The sequence below is a fragment of the Tachyglossus aculeatus genome, unplaced genomic scaffold (genome assembly GCF_015852505.1).
Source record: "Tachyglossus aculeatus isolate mTacAcu1 unplaced genomic scaffold, mTacAcu1.pri scaffold_100_arrow_ctg1, whole genome shotgun sequence".
Taxonomy (NCBI): domain Eukaryota; kingdom Metazoa; phylum Chordata; class Mammalia; order Monotremata; family Tachyglossidae; genus Tachyglossus; species Tachyglossus aculeatus.
The window spans coordinates 795,599-809,524 of record NW_024044841.1 but is presented as its reverse complement, the minus strand read 5'-3'; the positions used below and the strand labels follow the sequence as shown (position 1 = coordinate 809,524).

Genomic DNA, 13,926 nt, shown 5'->3' with positions numbered 1-13,926 from the left:
TGTGGGGTGAACGAGAGACCAGAGTCGAGGATGACACCAAGGTTGTGGGCTTGTGAGACAAGAAGGAAAGTAGTGCCATCTACAGTGATGGGAAAGTTTCCTCAATGCCAAATCTCTCCTTGACCCCCTCCAGTCTAGCTTCCGTCCCCTACACTCCACCGAAACTGCCCTCTCAAAGGTCACCAATGACCTCCTTCTTGCCAAATCCAATGGCTCCTACTCTATCCTAATCCTCCTCGACCTCTCAGCTGCCTTCGACACTGTGGATCACCCCCTTCTCCTCAACACGCTATCCAACCTTGACTTCAAAGACTCCGTCCTCTCCTGCTTCTCCTCTTATCTCTTCCGCCGTTCATTGTCAGTCTCCTCTGAGGGCTCCTCTCCCCCTCCCATCCCCTTATTGTAAAGGTTCCTCAAGAGTCAGTTTTTGGTACCCTTCTGTTCTCTATATACACTCACTCCCTTGGTGAACTCATTCTCTGCCACGGCAACAACTATCATCTCTACGCTGATGATACCCAAACCTACATCTCCGCCCCTGCTCTCTCTCCCTCCCTTCAGGATCGTATATCCTCCTGCCTTCAGGACATCTCCATCTGGATGTCTGCTCGCCATCTGATACTCCTTATGTCCAGGATTGAACTCCTTATCTTCCTTCCCAAGCCCTGTCCTCTCCCTGACTTTCTAATCACTGTAGATGGCACTACCTCTTGATCTACTTGGCGTCCCTGACGGGGAATCTCCTCATCGTTGCCGTCACCGTCCTCGACCGACGCCTCCACACCCCCATGTACTTATTCCGCAGGAACGAGTCCGTCCTCGACCTCTGCCTCATCTCAGTCACCGTCCCCAAATCCATCCACAACTCCCTAACCGACCGTAGATCCATCTCCCTCCGGGGCTGTGCCGCCCAGGTCTTCTCCGCGATCTGGTTTGCCTCCTCAGATCTGTTGGTCCTCACAGCCATGTCCTACGACCGCTACGCCACCATATGCCTCCACCTGAGCTACGAGGTCGTCATGAACAGAGCGGCCTCTTGGAAGATGGCAGCCGCCTCTCGTGACTCCGTGGGAGCCTGACTGGTGTTGTGTTTTCAGCTCCGACCTTCTCCCTGTCCTTATGTGGGTCCAACATCGTCCAGCAGTTTTTCTGTGACGTCCCCTCCCTGCTGAAGATCACCTGCACCGAGGTTCACGTCGCTGTCGACGTGAGCGTCACCGCCGGGGTAGCGTTAGGCGTAGTCCAATTCATTCTCATCATCGTCTCATATGTGAGCATTTCCCGGCCGTGCTGAGGATGCCGGCCACCGAGATTCGGGTCAAAGCCTTCTCCACCTGCCTGTCCCACTTTGTCGTCGACACTGTTTTCCACTATGCAGGTGAATTTGTCTACATCAAGCCACCCTTCAGACTCCTCCTTGATCGTGTACCTGCTGGTGTCCGTGTTCTATCCAGTGGTACCCATTGCTCTGAACTCCCTCATCTACAGCCTCAGGAACCTGGACATGAAGGCCGCCATGAGCAGGGTCCTAAAAGGGTCACTCACCCGGTCTCTGCTCTGAGACAAAAAGTTTCCTATCTTGTGCAAATAATATCGCACCACCACTTAACCAACGAACTGCCCTTGGAGCTAGCCTGAAACTTGGCTGTACTACTGGGTTCACAGAAAACGCTGGAAGGTGATGAATTGTCAAAGTCTGGGAGGGAGGTTTCTAAGACTGAAGTAGGATGGACAATCCAGTTTTGCGGAGGTGTCACCGCCTAAAGGAAGCGGAGTCCCTCTAGACTGTAAGCTCACTGACGACAGGGAATGTGTATAACAACACTGGTGAACTGAACTCTCCCAAGTGCTTAGTACTGTAAATCCTCTTTGGGGGCGATTTCTCTGCCACTTGTCTTCTGTGTAGCCTTGGGCAAGCCACTTAACTTCTCCGTGCATCAGTCACCTCATTTGTGAAATGAGGATTAAGACTGTGAATCTCACATGGCACAACCCGTTTACCTTGTATCTACCATTGTGCTTAGAACATGTACTTGGCACATAGCAAGTTCTTAACAAGTACCATAAACCTTTTAAATTTTATCATGCCTAAAGTATTGGGAATCACTCTAGACTGTAAGCTCATTGTGGGCAGGGAACGTGTCTACCAACTCTAATACATTGAACCTTTACAAGTGTTTAGTACAGTGCTGGGCCCAGAGTAAGTGCTCACTGTATATAATTGATTGATTGATTGAGACTTGAGTTCTGATGCCAGCTCTGCTACTGGCTTGTTTTGTGACCTAGTGGCAGTGACTTAACATCCCTAGGATCTCTCTTGGTCTTACACTCTGAGGCTCTGTGGGAAAGGAATTATGTTTGAACTGATTCCTTTGTTTCTACTCCATCAAGTGGAACAATTTAAGAACACAACCTCTTAATAAATACAATAATGATATCATTATTAGTAATGTCCATGAAAATATAATGATATGCTCTTTAGCCTGACTCTGGCGGTGGGAATGAAAGTTGGAAAATGTGAGGTGGTATGGGAGAAGAGAAGGGAAGAGAGAATGACTGCAGCTTCATCTGTCATGCAAATCCGTCGTCTTACTTCAATCAGTCTTTCCTTCCTTCCTTCCATCCTTCCTTCCAATCATTCGTTATCCATTGATCCATCCATCCATCCATCCATCCATCCATCCATCCATCCATCCATCCTTCCATCCAGAGCACAGGCTTGGGAGTCAGAGGTCGTAGGTTCTAATCCCCGTTCTGCTACTTGTCTGCCATATGACCTGGGGGAAGTCACTTCACTTCTCTGTGCTTCGGTTACTTCAGCTGTAAAATGGGGATTGAAACTGGGAGACCCATATGGGACAGGGACTGTGTCAAACCTGATTACTTTGTACCTACTCCAGCACTTAGAACGTGCTTGACACATAGTAAGTGCTTACCAAAGACCATAATTATTACTATTACTATTATAAATGGTATTTATTGACCACATCCTGGGTGCATAGCAGTGTAGTAAGCTCTCAGGAGAGTTGAAAAGAGATAGAATTGCATTGTTCCTCCTTTCTAGGAGATTATGATCTAATGCGGGAGCTAGACACAGAATAAATTATGTAGAAGGTGAAGGAGAGAAGGGAAAGATGAGAAAGTGGATGAACGCTTGATTCCAGAGTACAGTTTATATAGTCAGTATGAACAGACCTTCAGCAGATTTGCAATCAGGACAAGTCAGAAGAAGCAGCGTTGCCTAATGGGTAGATCAGGGACCAGGGATTCAAAAGGACATGAGTAACGATCCCGGTTCCACCACATGTCTGCTGCGTGACCTTGGACAGTGTCGCTTAAATTCTCCGTGCCTCAGTTCCCTCATCTGTAAAATGGGGATTGAGATTTGAGCCCCACGGGGGACACGGACTCTGTAACTACTCCAGCACTTAGTATAGTGCCTGATATATAGTAAGTGCTTCACAAAGGCCATAGGAAAAAGTTACAGATGTCTGCTTGACTGACAAACTGAGTGTTTCAGGTTGTGAATTCGACAAAGGTGAAACCATTCACAGTTGCTGACGCCTGTCGTTGAAAACTGGAACCGTTGGGACGTTGGGATGCAGATGCTGCTTTTTCCACAGGAACCCCGAGAGCTGGCACGACCGCTGATGTTGCAGGGACGTGTCATTGTCTCCCAGGAGCCTCAGAAACCACATGACCAGAGGGTACCTGGCTTGTCCAGGCCCTGAGGTCCCTCGGTAGGGCCCCGAGTCATCCTCCAGTGATCCCCCTCGTAGTAGCTCCTTGTTTATCTACAGGGAAGGGGGCCGTCTGGAGAGCTTCTCAAGGTCTGAAGGGGAGCGGAGAGGGATCGAAGTCTTCTCTATGTTCCTTCCTGGCTGACCGAACCCAGGAGTCTGAGGGGATAGAGGGGATCAGCCCAGCCCTGCAGAAGTAACCGACCCCAAGCCCCACCCCGCCCCGGTGAGAGTGACAGGGGTTGAGTCGGATGGAGAGTTGTGGGGCACGAGGATGAGGATGGATGAGATGGAGCCAGTCTAGGGCCTACTTTTGGGTTCATACCAGGGCCGCGACCCCCAGCGGGGCAGGGGTGCTAGCAGGAGGGGAAATGTTTTCAATTTCAGTAACCCCTAACCATCACACACCTCTCCTCCTTCTTCCTCAAACCTTGCTACCATGCCAACCACCCGCCGAGCTACGGTGCTCCAGAACAGTTTCAGCACTGTGGACAATCAATTTGGCCTTCAGTGGGTCCCAGAATCCCTTACAGAGGCTAAATGACAGGCAGGGCTGAGAGAGTGTGCCAGCCTGACCGCAACTGGCACTCTCAGCAATTCCTCCCCGTGAGAGTTTTTCCAAATGTTGGGAGAAGACAAATAGTGAGAAAGGTTGTAATCCCTGTCCTCAAAAATTTTCCAGCCACGGTGCTAGGGGCCCGCTGTAGGGTAAGGACCGTCTCTATATGTTGCCAACTTGTACTTCCCAAGCGCTTAGTACAGTGCTCTGCACACAGTAAGCGCTCAATAAATACGATTGAATGAATAGGTTGACACACTAAAATTTACTATTAATCTTGAATCATATTGATTGATCGCTTATTGTGAGCACTAATTAGCCGCGGTAGTCCACTACCAAGGTGCCCAGCGTGTACATGCCCTCCACGTCCAAGGCGCTGTAGTTGCGAATGCCATTCAGGTCGTGCCTGGGGGCGGCGTAGGCGGCTGTGTCGCCTCCGAAGTCCTTGCGGTGGTCACGCACATCGAAGTCCAGGCTGAATACGTTGTTCCAGATGAACATCTGCATCTTGGCCTCCTCTCTGGGGTTGATGGCCATCACGATCCCGTCGATCCCGCCATGGACCCCCGATGTCTGACGCCATGAGGTCACTGTATACCTGGAGGGGGCAGGGGCTGGGCTCAGGGAGCCAGTCTCCGGGGTGGATGCTGATGGTCAGTCTATGGGTTCAGGTGCTGAGAAGCGGTGCTGGGGGGGACTGACGCCAGCTGCCCACCCCCAATCCCCCACCCACGCAGAACCATCTCCTAGCCCTCGAAGTACCTTGAATTTGGCTCGCTGCCTCAGCAGCTGCTTAGGAAGGTTCTTCCGGGGCAGTTCTCGCGTAGTCTGCAGCTCCTCGTTCCAATTTCGCGTCTGGTGGGTGGGGGAGGGGAGGTGGGAGGGCGAGGGTCAAGGGGCCAACACTCTGCAGGGTGTGGCCTGCACCCCAACTTCGCCTCGCTAGGTTTTCAGAGGGGTGATGCCAAGACTCTGCCAGGGCTCCACGCCAGGGAGATGGGGAGGGAAGAAACTGCTCTACCCAAATCCCCACAGCCACTCCCTCAGACAAGGTTAGGCCCAGGCCCTGCCCGCTTCAACCTGAAGCCGCAGTGTCAGGCCAGGGAGAGTGGACGGGCCTTGGGAATGCCTGGGTGGTGACCCCACGGGGCAGGAGGTGAGGAGGTTGGACAGGCAGGCACCTGTCCAGGGATGTGCTCCTCGTAGCCCAGCCGCGAGGTGTAGGTGTCCTCAGCCCGCACGCAGTCCATGGCGTACTGGGCCTGGGGCGCCATCCAGATGTACACTTGGAATGGGGTGGCGATCTTCTCGAAGGGATGGTGCTGTACACTGCAGTCTGAGTTGGGGGGGAGGGGGCAGAGCCATCAGCCCCAGGGCACGAGAACGTTTCTCACCACTCCTGCCTTTCACCGAGCCCAGGGGTTCCCAGCATACCCCAGTGCAGCCCGGCTCTTAGGGCTCATTTTCTCCAGCTGGTCGGGGGTCCCAGCTCCCACCGGCTCCCCACCCGGTACGGAGAGAAGGGACGGAGACCCGATGTTAAGTCCTTCCCATCCCCAGGGCCTGGACACTGGGCCGCGCCAGACCACTTGGGGGCCAAACCCTTCAAGCGGGGGCTGCTGCGAGGCCATCGCCGTTGGCTCCCCGCCCCCAGACGCGGGATGGGGGAGGCCCCCGCGTACCTTTTCTTCGGCAGGGCAACAACTTTTTTTGAAGGCCGAGCTGATCTGGTTGAGGAGCTCCACCAAGAAGTGGCTGAGGAAGTGGGGGCTGGAAGGCTTATGATTGAAGCTGCACGCCTTGGACCTGCAGGGGAACATGGCGCATTCACCTCCCCTCCCACCCCGCCTGCCCCCAGGCCATGAGTCTAGAGTCCGTCCGAGGAGACCCCCCACTCACTGGTTTAGGTAGAAGCCGCGGGTGGAGGCGGTGATGCTGAAATGGCGGTCCTCGGCCGTGACCACGTACAGGTAGACGAGGTCTCCGTGCACCTTGCGGTTGCCTGGCGGTGGGTTCCAGCCGCTCATGGTGAGCACCTTGAGGCACTGCAGGGGCTGGGGAGGCGGGGGGAATGGGCATCAGAGGAAGTCGGCCGAGGCTGTTGCCCATCCCCTAAATCCCCGCCCACCAGGGTTCGTTGCCGTTCCACCTCCGACGCCGAACCCAGTTCCCGCGGCCGCCCTACCTTCCAGTCGCGGTTCTAGGGCTGCAGGGCGGACAGCGGACGCTCCTTGCTCCAGGGCAGGATGTGCTCGGGGGTCGTACAGTCTATCTGCTCCGGCTCCCCCGCCTTCTTCTTCCGCTTGCCGCTGTCTGTGCAGGTGGAGCCCGCCATTAGCGGGCCCTACCGCAGCCCACACGGGGCCAGAGCACGCAGGAGAAGCCCTCCATCTCCCACTCCTAGAGGGCCCCGCCGCCGCCCCAACAGCTCGTACAGCCAGGATCGTCTTCAGTGAAGACACTCAGGAAGGACAGCGAGTTGCAATCCAGGCCGTTGAAGGCGTCGGACGGATTCAGGCTCTTCAGCAGGCCCCGGATGTGGCGCACGTGAATCAGGGCCTCGAGGACCGTGTAGGGCTCTCGGGGAGGGAGAGAGCCGGAAGTGGACTGATAGTCGGGGCGGGGGGAGGCTGGGGAAACGGCGAAGAGGATGTAATTCCAGAATCTCCCACCACGGGCCAGAGATGCAGACCCGCGAGGCCCCAGGATGACCGGTGCCCCAAGCCCTTTTCCCACCGCCGCGTTGGAGAGCCAGGCCGCCCACCCTCTGATCCGGCCCCGGACAGGGTGGGATGAGCGGGAGGGCTTGCCTTTCACCACTCGGAGCGATGCCCCCTCCTGCAGCCCCTCGATGGTCTTGAGCTCAGCGAAGTTGTCTACTATGTTGCCGTCCAGCTGCAGGGAGAAACACGTCCGGTGGCAGGTGTCTTCGAGGTCCATGAGCACCGGGTGGATCTCCTGCTCCATCTCCTGCGGAGAGACCTGCAGCCAACAGGGCCAACAATCAGGGTCCGGCCTGGGTGCCCCCTCTGCCCGCTCCCATCCGGCCCCAAAGCCTCTGACCCCAAGGTCTCTCCTCCTCTGGAAAGGAAAGAGGAGGAGCAGGAGCAATTTGCCCTTGTCTTTGACGGGGGAGGGACTTGGTTGGCATGGGTCAGGGGTTCTAGATAGACCTTGCCTCCGGGTCGCCATCACCCTCGGGGGCTAAGCCCGGTCCTCCCCACCGTAAGTCACTCCACAGGCCCGGGCAGGCTGGGTTGAATCAACCAAAGGGCTCTCCTCAACAGTGGTGCGATGGCTGGGGCTCAGCCCAGGGACGTCCTCTCTGCTTGCGGCTGCCGCCCCTGACTCCATTTTGGCTCTCTTCTCACCCACAGGCCAGCCGCCCTTCTCCTCCCGTCACCCTTCCATACGTGTAGAGAAAAAGACTTGATCCTTGGCGCGAAGATCTTGACGGTGAAGCCTGTGCCGTGAATGTTGATGAACTCCTTCTCGTCGCTCCGCTGCCCGTCCCCCTCCTCCTCCTAGACATGCCCATTTTCCCTCGGCTCCTCCTCTTTCCCGTTCTCGTTGCCCCCATTCACCAGCACCAGGACCGGCAGGAGCTCTGCCCGACGGTAAAGGAAGTGGAGAGGGGAGGTTAGGGGGCCGTTAAGGCCCAGTGACCGAGACTTCACGGACACGCCCGTCTCACGGAATGTTCTGTGAGCCTGCCTATCGGGCAGCGCCCTGGCAAAGGGGAGAGTCCATTGGAGGCTGGCAGAAGACCGTCCCCGTGACCTCCACCTCCACCTCTCAGAAGCACCCCCGCCACACACCCAAGGAAGCAGCTCCATGGAAAGGGAAGCTCCAGGACAGCCACCGTCCTGATTCGCTGGGGAGTGGAGTGGTCCATTGGAAATGGTGTGGGACTGACTGCCAGGAGACCTGGACCTGAGCCCCTGGTCCACCACAGCTCTACCGGGTGGCTGTGAGCAAATCATGTAGACTCTCTGGGCCTCGGTTTCGTCCTCTGTAAAATTCAGGACAACGAACCGCGAGTCCCTAACCTTCCCCCCCCCACCAATATCACCCGGCGCCTCTGGGTCCTTCGGGCCAGTATCACCCACAGGCCCTGCTCAGGCTCTGGGCGAGGATGGGCGGATACTGCTCTCCCCGCAGCCCTTCGACACCCACCCACAAGTGTTCCCAGAGAGGCCCCCGGCAGTAGTACTAAGCATTAGGAGAGTAATAATAATAATAGTAGTACTTCTTAAACTCTTACTCTGTCCCAAGCACTGTCCTAAGTGCTGGGGTAGATACATGTTGAGCAGGTTGGATACAGCCCTTGTTCAACATGGGGCTCACAGTCTGAACCCCCATTTTGCAGATTCATTCATTCATTCATTCAATCGTATTTATTGAACGCTTACTGTGTGCAGAGCACTATACTAAGCGCTTGGGACGTACAAGTCGGCAACATATAGAGACGGCCCCTACCAAGCAACGGGCTCACAGTCTAGAAGGGGAGATGGATAACAAAACAAAACATGTAGACAGGTGTAAAAATCATCAGAACAAATAGAAGTAAAACTATACGCACATTATTGACAAAAAATAGAATAGTAAATATGTAAAAGTAAAATAAATGGAGTAATAAATATGTACAAGTGCTTTTGGGAGGAGAAAGAGGTAGGAAGGGGAGGATGGGGAGGAGAGGAAAAAGGAGGCTCAGTCTGGGAAGGCCTCCTGAAGGAGGTGAGCTCTCGGTAGGGCTTTGAAGGGAGGAAAAGAGCTAGCTTGGCGGATGTGTGGAGGGAGGGCATTCCAGACCAGGGGAAGGGCGTGGGCTGAGGGTCCACGGCGGGACACGCGAGAACGAGGCACAGTGAGGAGTTTAGCGGCAGAGGAGCAGAAGGTGGGCTGGGCTGTAGAAGGAGAGAAGGGATGTGAGGTAGGACGGGTCGAGGTGATGGAGAACCTGGAAGCCGAGAGTGAGGAGTTTTTGCTTGATTCGTAGGTTGACAGGCAGCCACTGGAAATTTTTGAGGTGGGGAGTAACATGCCCCGAGCGTTACTGTTACAAAGATAATCCGGACAGCAGAGTGAAGTATAGACTGAAATGGGGAGAGACAGGAGGACGGGAGATCAGAGAGGAGGCTGATGCAATAATCCAGTCGGGATAGGATGAGAGATTGAACCAGCAAGGTAGTGGTTTGGGTGGAGAGGAAAGGGCGGATCTTGGCGATGTTGTGGAGGTGACACCGGCAGGTTTTGGTGATGAATTGGATGTGAGGGGTGAACAAGAGAGCAGAGTTGAGGATGAAACCAAGGTTGCGGGTTTGTGAGACAGGAAGAATGGTAGTGCCAGCTACAGTGACGGTAAAGTCAGGGAGAGGGCAGGATTTGGGAGGGAAGATAAGGAGTTTAGCCTTGGACATAGTGAGTTTTAGATGGCGGGCAGACATCCAGATGGAGATGTTCTGAAGGCAGGAGGAGATACGAGCCTGGAGGGAGGGAGAGAGAGCAGGGGCAGAGATGCAGATTTGGGTGTCATCAGCGTAGAGATGATAGTTGAAGCCTTGAGAGCGAATGAGTTCTCCAAGGGAGTGGGTGTGGACAGATAACAGAAGGGACCAAGAAATGACCTTTGAGGAGCCCCTACAGCACGGGGAGGAGGAGCCCACAAAGGAGACTGAGAATGAACGGCCGGAGAGATAAGAGTAGAACCAGGAGAGGACAGAGTCTGTGAAGCCAAGGTTGGATAGAGTGTTGAGGAGAACTGTGTCAAAGGCAGCTCAGAGGTCGAGAAGAATTAGAATAGAGTAGGAGCCATTGGATTTGGCAAGAAGGAGGTCATTGGTGACCTTTGAGAGTGTGGTTTCATTAGCGTATAGGGGATGGAAGCTAGATTGGAGGGTGTCTAGGAGACAGTTAGAGTTGGGGCTTTCAAGGCAGCGAGTATAGACTACTCATTCTAGGAGCTTGGAAAGGAAGAGTAGGAAGGAGATAGGACAATAAGTACAATGGTCAGTGGGGTCGAGAGGTTTTTTTCGGATTGGGGAGACATGTTCATGTTTGAAGGCAGAGGGGAAGGAACCAGTGAAGTGTGAGCGTTTGAAGATGGGAGTTAAAGAGTGGAGGAGGGAAGGGGCGAAAGATTTCATAAGATGAGAGGGAATGGGGTCTGAAGCACAGGTGGATGGAGTAGCAGTTGAGAGGAGGGAGGAGATCTCATCTGAGGTTACTTCTGGGAAGGATGGGAGAGTAGCGGAAAGGGCTGAGAGCGGGGGCGATGGAGAATGGGGAGGGGTGACCTTGGGGAGCTCAGACCTGATGGTGTTAATTTTCCTAACGAAGAAAGATGCCAGATCGTTGGGGGTGAGGAATAGATGCAGGGGAGGAACAGGGGGCCTGAGAAGGGAGTTAAATGTACGGAAGAGCTGATGGGGATGATGGGCATGTGTGTCAATCAGGGTCGAAAAATAGTTTTATCTAGCAGAGGAGCGGGCAGAGTTAAGGCAGGAACGTGTAAACGTAAAGTGAACAAGTTTGTCTTGGTGCTTAGATTTTCGACAGCAGCATTCAGCAGCTCGAACATAAGAGCGAATAAGGCAGAGGGTGGCCAGCTATCCAAGGCCGTGGGTTAGTGGTACGAGATCAGCGAAATCAAAGGGGAGCGAGCAAACTGAGTCGAGTACAGAATGGAGTTAAGAGCAGTACTCTGGTCATCAAGATTGGGTAGAGAGAATAGGAAGGCGAGGTGGGGTGTGATACGCTGAAAAAGATGGATGGGGTCGAGAGAGCGGAGGTCTCTGTGGGGTAGTAATATAGATTTACAGCGAGGAGGAGTGTGAGTGAGGAGGTAGGTTAGAAGGTTATGATCAGAGAGAGGGATTTCAGGGTTGATGACGTAACCGAGGATCAGAGAAGTTAAATGACTGTCCCACGGTCACACAGCAAGCATGGGGAGGATCCGGAATTAGAACCCAGGTCCTTCTGACTCCTGACTCCCAGGCCCGTGCTCTATCCACTTTATAACGTCATGAGAGACATATTCCTTGCCCCTTCTAGAAGGAAAACAAGAATGAAAAGATGACTATGCCATTATTGCATGCCGTTTTACAGATTAGGAAACTGAGGCCCAGAGAAGTGAAGCGACTTGCCAAAGGTTCCACAGCAGCAAAGGAACAGAGTCAGGATTAAAACCAAATTTCTCTGACTCCCACTAAGCTATGCTTGGGAGAGTACAATAGAACAAAGCTGGTAGATGTGTATGCTGCTCTCAAGGAGCTCAAAGTCAGGAAGAGAACTCCTGGGCCCATGATTGTTGCACTAAACGAGGATAGAAATGAGTTGATTCGCGTTTGAGTTAGGTGAAGTGGAAATGAATCGGGAAATGTGGTTGGAGGAGGTGGGATTTTAGCTGTGCTCAGAATTTGAGAAGACCTGTACCCTCTCTGATTTTGAGTGGATAAGGGAGGGAGACCAGGAATAAGATGGAAAAGGGAGAATCGATCGTGAGTAACAACTAGAAAGTTGCTTTGAGAGCTGAGAAGACGAGTTGAACGATGGAAAGAAGGTGAAGTGCAGCCGTAGGGTGGAGAGCCTTCAAGCCGATTGTGAGTAATTGTTGCTTGTGGAAAGACACAACTTGTCGTGAGAGGAGGTTGAGGAGAGGAGAAGACGTAGGCTGAGTGATGCATTAGGAAAGGACTAGATGAATTATGAGGTATTCTTGTGTTTGTTTGTGTACAAATGTGAATGCAGAAATGTGAGCAAATGGAATCAGTTTGATTTATATGTGGGTGGTTTTTTGTTGTTTGTTTTATGGTATCATTACGTTCTTATTATATGCCAGGTACTGTGCTAAGCCCTGGGGTGGATACATGCTAATCAGGTTGGACACAGTCCATGCCCGACATTGTGCTTTCAGTCATAATCCCCAATTTACAGATGAGGTAATTGAGGCACAGAGAAGGTAAGTTACTGGCCCTAGGTAATACAGGGGACAAGGGGCGGCGAAAGGATTAGAATCCAGGTCCTTCTGTCTACCAGGCTCATTCTTTCTGCACTAAATGGATGAATTTATGTATAAAAGAACTTCTCGTTTGACTCGAAAACCACCGAAAAAATTTCACAACAGTCATGTTCATATCTTTATGCTCTCCGACATCTCTTATACCCTATTCCTTTTAGTTTCAGTCTCCTCAACCAAAAATAATACTCTTGATATTTGTTACGTGCTTACAGTGTTCCAAGTAAAGTATTAAGTGCTGGGGGAGATTAAGGATAATCTGGTAGATTCACAAGGGATTCACAGACTAAGTAGGAGGGAAAACAGGAATCTAATTATCATTTTACCATTGAGAAAACTGAGGCTCCAAGAAATTGTCACCCTCCCATAGCTATGCATCCGACAAGTGGTAGATATGGGATTAGAACCCAGGTCCTCTGACTCCCAGGCTTGTGGTCTTCACAATAGCACCCTGCTTGTACACAGTTCGAAGCTTGGTGCTTCCGTTAGACTGGAAGCTCCTTGGGGAGAGTGATTACGTGTCCTCTGTAGGTCCTCAGTAAATAGAATTGATTGGCTTAGTTCTATTCCTTCTCCAACAACATCATTGTCTCTAAATTGAAGTCTTCCCTCCTTCTTCCTGTGCAGGGAGTCGACATCATTTCCCAGAAATGTTCAATGTCTCCACGGTGAACTCAGAGATCATTTTGAATTCAATAAATGTCTCCTCTCCATAGAGAGTCACCAGAAAGTGTCCTGTTAATTGCTTCACTCATCCCATCAATGGACTCTAACTTTGGCTCTTACCTAATCCATTGCAGAAAATCAGTGCTGCCTTCCAAAAATGCCAAACGTCTCCACGAAGAGGGAATTCTTCCGGCTAGGTGTCTCGGACGTCCGGGAGCTGCAGCTGGTCCACGCCGTGCTGTTCCTCCTGTAGTACCTGGCGGCCCTGACGGGGAATCTTCTAATCGTCGCCGTCACATTCCTCGACCGGCACCTCCACACCCCCATGTACGTCTTCCTCAGGCACCTGTCTGTCCTCGACCTCTGCCTCGTCTCCGTCACTGTCCCGAATCCGTTACCATCTCCTTGACTAATAACAGCTCCATCTCCTACCTGGACATTGTGGCTCAGCTCTTACTGTTGGTCTTGTTTGCGGCTTAGGGGTACTTTCTCCTCACGGCTATGTCCGACGGCTCCTATGCCGCCATGTGCCTCCACCTGCGCTACGACGTCGTCATTAACAGAGTGGCCTGTGGGAAGATGGCCGCCATCTCGTGGCTCAGTGGGGTCCTGATTGGAGACTTGTTTTCAGCTCCGAACTTCTCTCTGTCCTTCTGTAGGTCCACCATCGTCCAATAGCTTTTCTGCGACGTCCCCTACCTGCTGAAGATCATCTGCTCCGCAATGTTGCTCCGCAACATTGCCAAGATTCGCCCTTTCCTCTCCATCCAAACCGCTACCCTGCTCGTTCAAGCTCTCATCCTATCCCGTCTGGACTACTACATCAGCCTTCTCTCTGATCTTCCATCCTCGTGTCTCTCCCCACTTCAATCCATACTTCATGCTGCTGCCCGGATTATCTTTGTCCAGAAACGCTCTGGGCATGTTACTCCCCTCCTCAAAAA

The 13,926-nt window shown here is 52.8% G+C and overlaps 1 pseudogene; it reads right to left on the bottom strand.

The window, feature by feature from the left end:
• Window positions 1-4,614: 4,614 nt before the first annotated feature.
• Window positions 4,615-13,422, bottom strand: LOC119922193 (annotated as a pseudogene).
• Window positions 13,423-13,926: the final 504 nt, after the last annotated feature.